Source organism: Bubalus bubalis, chromosome 4, assembly GCF_019923935.1.
Source record: "Bubalus bubalis isolate 160015118507 breed Murrah chromosome 4, NDDB_SH_1, whole genome shotgun sequence".
In the NCBI taxonomy this organism is placed as follows: Eukaryota; Metazoa; Chordata; class Mammalia; order Artiodactyla; family Bovidae; genus Bubalus; species Bubalus bubalis.
Window position 1 is genome coordinate 54,422,661 of NC_059160.1, and position 8,967 is coordinate 54,431,627.

Here is an 8,967-nt window from a genome sequence, read left to right on the forward strand (position 1 = left end):
GATCATCCCACCCAAGAGAATGTCACCATACTTCTCCTTCCAAGAGTCTCTGAAACAGTCAAGGAAATTTATCTGAACAAAAGGTGGTTGTTGTTCAGTCGCTAAGTGGTATCCAATTCATTGTGACCCCATGGACTGCAGCACACCAGGCTCCCCTGTCCTTCACTGTCTCCCAGAGTTTGCTCAAAGTCATGTCCATCGAGTGGGTGATGTCACCCAACCATCTCATCCTCTGCCACCCCCTTTTCGTCCTGCCCTTAATCTTTCCCAGCATCAAGGTTGTTGCCAATGAGTCAGTTCTTGACATCATGTAGCCAAATTATTGGAGCTTCAGCTTCAGCAACAGTTCTTCCAGTGAATATTCAGGGTTGATTTCCTTTAAGATTGGCTGGTTTGATCTTCTTGCTATTCAAGGAACTCTCAAAAGTCTTCTCCAGCATTACAATTCAAAAGCATCAATTCTTCAGTGCTCAGCCTTCTTTATGGTTCAACTCATATTCATACTAATGTCTACCATCTCTTTAAGAAGCACCGTATATAACTTCCAATGTCCTTTTTATGATACAGAAGAACTTAAAATATGCTCTTAGAGGTAGGGGTTAAGTAGAATCTCTTTCTTATATTCCTGCTCTAGCAAAGGGACATTTTCATTATGAGGATGTTACCACTGGAGTGTTGATCACCATTTGGGTGAGCCACACTGTGTGCGTGTGTGTGTGTTTGTGTGTCTGTGTTTATTATGGCAGGGATCCCTGAATTGTGAATAGATTCTGAGCCCTGTTCCCAGGTATGGAGAGAAGTCACTTCTGCACACAAAGGCAGGAAATGTTACACAGTGAGCCAGATTTTTCTGGTGCCTGAGCTTACTCACTTTTATCAATACATAAGTAACCTTTGAAGATATATTGTTTGTTTTATTTAAATTGTTCTTCTGGAAAACATTCTTCCATATATTCTCCTAGAATAGCTAGAAGGAGTACTCTTTCTGCTTTGTTCACTGCTCTGCTCCCAGGTTGGGAGCAGTGCTTTGACATAGGTGCTTAATAAATACTTGCTGAATCCATTCACCTCACAATGATCTTCTTCAGGAAGTCTTCCCTCTGTGCTGCTCTTCTGCATCTGGAAGCATCTGGGCTACTTCTATTATATATTTTACAATGTAACATCTCAGTCTACCCACTAGACTCAAAATTCTGTGGGCAGAAATGAAACCTCCCTATATTTGTATCTCCAGCACTAGGTTGTGGGCTGGTCTCTGGCTGTATCAATAACCAATGTGGCTGGACCAGCCTGTGTGGTCATTTTGAGTGCAAGATGTCCTGTAGCAATAACCATCAAGAAACTTTGAAAAGATAAGGGGTTATTACTTATAAGACCTGGAAATCATACAGCACACTTGTGAAGTCAGAAGCACACCTGTGACAGAGTGAGAGAGCAGGCACAAATGAGCCTGGGTTCTGCTTTTATTGGGGTGGGACAGATTCCTGCAATTTTTTTAGATTATGGGAAAGTTACAAAGATAGCATAGAGCAGGAATTTAAATCAAGGGAAGAGAAAACAAAAAACAAAAAAACAAATAGTCCACATGGTCAGTTATTGAAGTCGATAAAGATCTCTTAAAACAAAGAAACGTGCCTCTTTATCTAGTGTGTGGCTGGTAATATGTTTATCTCAGATGGTGATCCTTGGATGCCTTGGTGACCAAATCTTAAGTCAGGGGACTTCCCTGGAAGTCCAGTGGTTAAGACTCTGCACTTCCACTGTAGGGGCATGGGTTCAACTCCTGGTTGGGGAATGAAGATCCTGCATGCCGAGTGGCAATGAGCCAAAAAAAAAAAAAAAAATGAATCAAGCTCTTGCATCACAAAAAAGGAAAAAAAAAAAAAAAAGGTCAGGGCTTACAATACACACCAGCACAAAATAAATGCTTAATAAATGTTTTTGAAAAAATGTGTACCGATGAATGCTTGATACTAGTTAAATACTGTTACCGAGAGAACCTGGTCTTTATACAGTCGTACATACTATCAGGACATTAACGACTCCTAAGAGACACTACTTCCAAAAGCTTCTTATCCTCATCCATCAGAGGGCAGACAGAATGAAAACCACAATCACAGAAAACTAGTCAAACTGATCACATGGACCACAGCCTTGTCGAACTCAATGAAACTATAAGCCATGCCATGTAGGGCCACCCAAGATGGTTGGGTCATGGTGGAGAGGTCTGACAAAACATGGTCCACCAGAAGGGAATGGTAAACCACTTCAGTATTCTTGCCTTGAGAACCCCATGAACAGTATGAAAATGCAAAAAGATATGACACTGAAAGATGAACTCCCAAGGTTGGTAGGTATCCAATATGCTCCTAGAAAAGAGTGGAGAAATAACTCCAGAAAGAACGAAGAGATGGAGCCAAAGTGAAAAAATGCCCAGTTGTGGATGTGACTGGTGATGGAAGAAAAGTTTGATGCTGTAAAGAACACTATTGCATAGGAACCTGGAATGTGAGGTCCACAAATCAAGGTAAATTAGAAGTGATCAAACAGGAGATGGTAAGAGTGAACATTAACATTTTAGGAATCAGTGAAAATAGACTGGACTGGGTGAATTTAATTCAAATGACCATTTTATTTACCTTAGAAGAAATGGAGTAGTCTTCATAGCCTACAAAATAGTCTGAAATGCAGTACTTGGGTGCAGTCTCAAAAATGACAGAATGATTTCTGTTCATTTCCAAGGCAAGCCATTCAATATCACAGTAATCCAAATCTATGCCCCGACCAGTAATGCTGAAGAAGCTGAAGTTGAACAGTTCTATGAACCCCTATAAGACCTTCTAGAACTAACACCCCCAAAAAGGTGTCCTTTTCATCATAGGGGACTGGAATAGAAAAGTAGGAAGTCAAGAGATACCTGGAGTAACAGGCAAATTTGGCCTTGGAGTACGAAATGAAGCAGGGAAAAGGTTAACAGTTTTTCCAGGAGAACACACTGGTCACAGCAAACACCCTCTTCCAACAACACAAGAGAAGACAGACTCATCAGACTCACATATGGACATCACCAGATGGTCAATTCCAAAATCAGATTGATTCTATTCTTTGCAGCCAAAGATGGAGAAGCTCTATACAGTCAGCAAAAAATAAGACCAGCTCAGATCATGAACTCCTTATTGCCAAATTCAGACTTAAATTGAAGAAAGTAGGGAAAACCATGAGACCATACAGGTATGACCTAGCTCAAATCCCTTACGATTATACAGTGGAAGTGACAAATAGATTCAAGGGATTAGGTCTGATATGCAGAGTGCCTGAAGAACTGTGGTCAGAGGTTAGTGAGGTTGTACAGGAGGCAGTGCTCAAGGCCATTCCCAAGAAAAAGAAATGCAAAAAGGCAAAATGGTTGTCTGAGAAGGCCTTACAAATAGCTGAAAACAGAAGAGAAGCAAAAGCAAAGGAGAAAAGGAAAGATATACCCATTTGAATACAGAGTTCCAAAGAATAGCAAGGAGAGATAAGAAAGCCTTCCTCAGTGATCAATGCAAAGAAATAGAGGAAAACAATAGAATAGGAAAGACTAGAGATCTCTTCAAGAAAATTAGAGATACCAAGGGAACATTTCCTGCAAACATGGACACAATAAAGGACAGAAATGGTATGGACCTAACAGAAGCAGAAGATATTAAGAAGAGGTGGCAAGAATAGACAGAAGAACTATACAAAAAAGATCTTCTTGACCCAGATAACCACAATGATGTGATCACTCACCTAGAGCCAGACATCCTGGAATGCGAAGTCAAAGGGCCATGGGAAGAATCACTACGAACAAAGCTAGTGGAGGTGATGGAATTCCAGTTGAGCTATTTCAGATCCTGAAAAGATGATGCTGTGAAAGTGCTGAACTCAATATGCTGGTAAGTTTGGAAAACTCAACAGTGGCCACAGGACTGGAAAAGGTCAATTTTCATTCCAATCCCTAAGAAAGGCAATACCAAAGAATGCTCAAACTATGCATAACTGCACTCAGCTCACACTCTGGTAAAGTAATGCTCAAAATTCTCCAAGCCAGGCTTCAACAGTATGTGAGCCATGAACTTCCAGATGTTCAAGCTGGTTTTAGAAAAGGCAGAGGAACCAGAGATCAAATTGCCAACATCTGTTGGATCATCGAAAAAGCAAGAGAATACAAGAAAAACATCTATTTCTGCTTTATTGATTATGCCAAAGCCTTTGACTGTGTGGATCACAACAAACTGTGGAAAATTCTTCAAGAGATGGGACTACCAGAGCACCTGACCTGCCTCCTGAGAAATCTGTATGCAGGTCAGGAAGCAACAGTTAGAACTGGACATGGAGCAACAGACTGGTTCCAAATCGGGAAATGAGTACATCAAGGCTGTATATTGTCACCCTGTTTATTTAACTTATATACAGAGTACATCATGCAAAATGCCAGGCTGGATGAAGCACATTCTGGAATCAAGACTGCTGGGAGAAATATCACTAACCTCAAATATGCAGATGACACCACCCTTATGGCAGAAAGAGAAGAAGAACTTAAAAGCTTCTTGATGAAAGTGAAAGAAGAATGTGAAAAAGTTGGCTTAAAACTCAACATTCAAAAAATGAAGATTATGGTATCCGGTCCCAACACTTCATGGCAAATAGATGGGGAAACAGTGGAAACAGTGACAGACTTTATTTTCTTGGGCTCCAAAATCACTGCAGATGGTGACTGCAGCCTTGAAATTCAAAGATGCTTGCTCCTTGAAAAAAAAGCTATGATCAACCTAGACAACATATTAAAAAGCAGAGACATTACTTTGCCAACAAAGGTCCATCTAGTCAAAGCTATGGTTTTTCCAGTGGTCATGTATTAATGTTAGAGTTGGACTGTAAAGAAAGTTGAGTGATGAAGAATTGATGTTTTTGAACTGTGGTGTTGGAGAAGACTCTTGAGAGTCCCTTGAACTACAAGGAGATCAAACCAGTCCATCCTAAAGGAGATCAGTCCGGAATATTCATTGGAAGGACTGATGCTGAAGCTAAAACTCCAATACTCTGGCCACCTGATGCAAAGAACTGACTCCTTAGAAAAGACCCTGATGCTGGGAAAGATTGAAGGCAGGAAGAGAAGGGGATGACAGAGGATAACATGGTTGGATGGCATCACCGACTCAATGAACATGAGTTTGAGTAAACTCTGGGAGTTGGTGATGGACAAGGAAGCCTGGTGTGCTGCAGTCCATGGGGTCACAAAGAGTCAGAGACGACTGAGTGACTGAACTGAACTGAAGAGGTACTACTATCCCCATTATCACTAAGTGCCAAGATGGGAAAGTCTCAGTAAAGGTTTAGAAATTCTGGTTACTCAAAGAGAGAGAAGCCAGAGCCCTTTGTGGGAGTGATATCTGCTCATTACAAGTTACTACAGGTTTGGGCAGTGGAACCAGAAACTTCTTCAGTTTCATCATACTCCCTAACAGGTATTTTTAGGCTCCCAGAGATAGAGAAGAAAGAAAGTATTTGAGAAATTTGGGGATTTCCGTTACAACAAAGACAGTGAGAATTTCTTAAAAATTTTAAGTCTTTTTTTTTCCCTCCTTCCCCTTATGAATAGTTTCTAAATTAACTTACAAATATAGGAACTCATATGATCTGACTTTCTCAAGTTCAGTTCAGTTCAATCGCTCGGTCGTGTCCCACTCTTTGCGACCCCATGAATCACAGCATGCCAGGCCCCCTGTCCATCACCATCTCCTGGAGTTCACTCAGACTCACGTCGATCAAGTCAGTGATGCCATCCAGCCATCTCATTCTGTCGTCCCTTCTCCTCCTGTCCCCAATCCCTCCCAGCATCAGAGTCTTTTCCAGTGAGTCAACTCTTCACATGAGGTGGCCAAAGTACTGGAGTTTCAGCTTCAGCATCATTCCTTGCAATGAACACCCAGGGCTGATCTCCTTTAGAATGGACTGGTTGGATCTCCTTGCTGTCCAAGGGACTCTCAAGAGTCTTCTCCAACACCACAGTTGAAAAGAATCAATTCTTCAGTGCTCAGCTTTTTTCACTGTCCAACTCTCACATCCATACATGAAAAACCATGGCCTTGACTAGATGGACCTTTGTTGGCAAAGTAATGTCTCTGCTTTTGAATATGCTATCTAAGTTGGTCATAACTTTTCTTCTAAGGAGTAAGCGTCTTTTAATTTCATGGCTGCAGTCACCATCTGCAGTGATTTTGGAGCCCAAAAAAATAAAGTCTGACACTGTTTCCACTGTTTCCCCATCTATTTCCCATGAATGGGACCAGATGCCATGATCTTCATTTTCTGAATGTTGAGCTTTAAGCCAACTTTTTCACTCTCCTCTTTCACTTTCATCAAGAGGCTTTTTAGTTCCTCTTCACTTTTGGCCATAAGGGTGGTGTCATCTGCATATCTGACGTTATTGATATTTCTCCCAGCAATCTTGATTCCAACTTGTGCTTCTTCCAGCCCAGCATTTCTCATGATGTACTCTGCATAGAAGTTAAATAAGCAGGGTGACAATATTTCTCAAGTTAGCTAGTCTTAAATATTCACTTCAATAGTCCTACATAGGTTTTTCTTAGGAGGTGTAGTTTATGCTTTAGTTGTCATAATCTATGAAAAACTAAGGTATATGCTCATGTTTACTATGATCTCATGAATTTATTCTTGTACATAGTAAAGATATTATAGGAAAGGGGGGAAAAGATTTTGTCAAAGCTATTCTGCTTTTGATAGTCTGACATGAATTGGACAAGATTTGAAAATGGCTAGGATAATAGAAGAAATACTAGGAGAGCAGACTGTTGTGTGCCTCCCACTCATCTGAATTAAAAAAAAAAATGTAATTTCTCTTTTTTTGGCTATAACATGTGGCTTTTGGGATCTTAGTTCCCTGACTTGGGATTGAACCTTGGCCCACAGCAGTGAAAAGTACTGAGTCCAAACAAGTGGACTGCCAGGAAATTCCCCAAAAGTAATTTTTTGAAGAAGACAGTCCTTTAACAATTATTTTACTTACTAAGCTGGTAAAGAGTCCATCTGCAATATGGGAGACCTGAGTTTGATCCCTGGGTTGGGAAGATCCCATGGAGAAGGGTCAGGCTACCCACTCCAGTATTCTGGCCTGGAGAATTCCATGGACTGTATAGTCCATGGAGTAGCAAATAGTCAGACACGACTGACCAACTTTAGCTTACTCACTCAATGTCTTATTAAAGAACCAGTCACTCAAGATTTGTGGTTAATTCATTCAACAAACCTTGATTGAAGATGTACAAGTTGTCAGACATGCTTTGAGATTAATGATACATATAGTGAACTCTCAGTACCTGAAATTAATTATTTGGTGTTCAAATAAACTTGTTTTGCTTAGGGGGAAGAAAAGTGGTCCTGTGTGACTGGAACACATGAAGATAAGGCTGGGAGATCCTGGGATGACACTGTGAGGGGATTTGCATCAACATGGTAAAGTGATTGAATATAACATGGAAAAAAAACTTTAAGAAAAAGGAGAAAGTTCATGAGTAGGATGGTTTATTCTTTGTGGTGAAACTCCTGCAGGCCTTAGGTGAATGGACTCCAGATAGTAGTGGGGATTAAGGACAGGTTGGTTCTTTTAGGAAATGCTAACCAGAAGAACTATACTAGAAACGTCTTAATGACCCAGATAACCATGCTGGTGTGGTCTCTCATCTAGAGCCAGAAATCCTGGAGTGTGATGTCCAGTGGGCCTTAGGAAGCACTACTTCAAACAAAGCTAGAAGAGGTGACAAAATTCTACCTGAGCTATTTAAAATCCTAAAAGACGGTGCTGTTAAAGTGCAGCATTCAATATGTCAGCAAATTTGGAAAACTCAGTAGTGGCCACAGGACTGGAAAAGGTCAGTTTTCATTCCAATCCCAAAGAAAGGCAATGCCAAAGAATGCTCAAACTACACACAACTGCACTCAGCTCACACACTAGTAAAGTAATGCTCAAAATTCTCTAAGCCAGGCTTCAACAGTATGTGATCCATGAACTACCAGATGTTCAAGCTGGTTTTAGAAAAGGCAGAGGAACCAGAGATCAAATTGCCAACATCTGCTGGATCATCGAAAAAGCAAAAGAATACCAGAAAAACATCTATTTCTGCTTTATTGATTATGCCAAAGCCTTTGACTGTGTGGATCACAACAAACTGTGGAAAATTCTTCAAGAGATGGGACTACCAGAGCACCTGACCTGCCTCCTGAGAAATCTGTATGCAGGTCAGGAAGCAACAGTTAGAACTGGACATGGAGCAACAGACTGGTTCCAAATTGGGAAAGGAGTACATCAAGGCTGTATATTGTCACCCTGCTTATTTAACTTGTATACAGTGTACATTATGCGAAATGCCAGGCTGGATGAAGCACATTCTGGAATCAAGACTGCTGGGAGAAATATCACTAACCTCAAATATGCAGATGACACCACCCTTATGGCAGAAAGAGAAGAAGAACTTAAAAGCTTCTTGATGAAAGTGAAAGAAGAGTGTGAAAAAGTTGGCTTAAAAATCAACATTCAAAAAACGAAGATGGTATCTGGTCCCAACACTTCATGGCAAATAGATGGGGAAACAATGGAAACAGTGACAGACGTTATTTTCTTGGGCTCCAAAATCACTACAGATGACGACTGCAGCCTTGAAATTCAAAGATGCTTGCTCCTTGGAAGAAAAGCTATGACCAACCTAGACAGCATATTCAAAAGCAGAGACATTACTTTGCCAACAAAGGTCCATCTAGTCAAGGCCATGGTTTTTCCTGTGGTCATGTATGGATGTGAGAGTTGGACAGTGAAAAAAGCTGAGCATTGAAGAACTGATGCTTTTGAACTGTGGTGTTGGAGAAGACTCTTGAGAGTCCCTTGGAATGCAAGGAGATCCAACCAGTCCATCCTAAAGGAAATCAGTC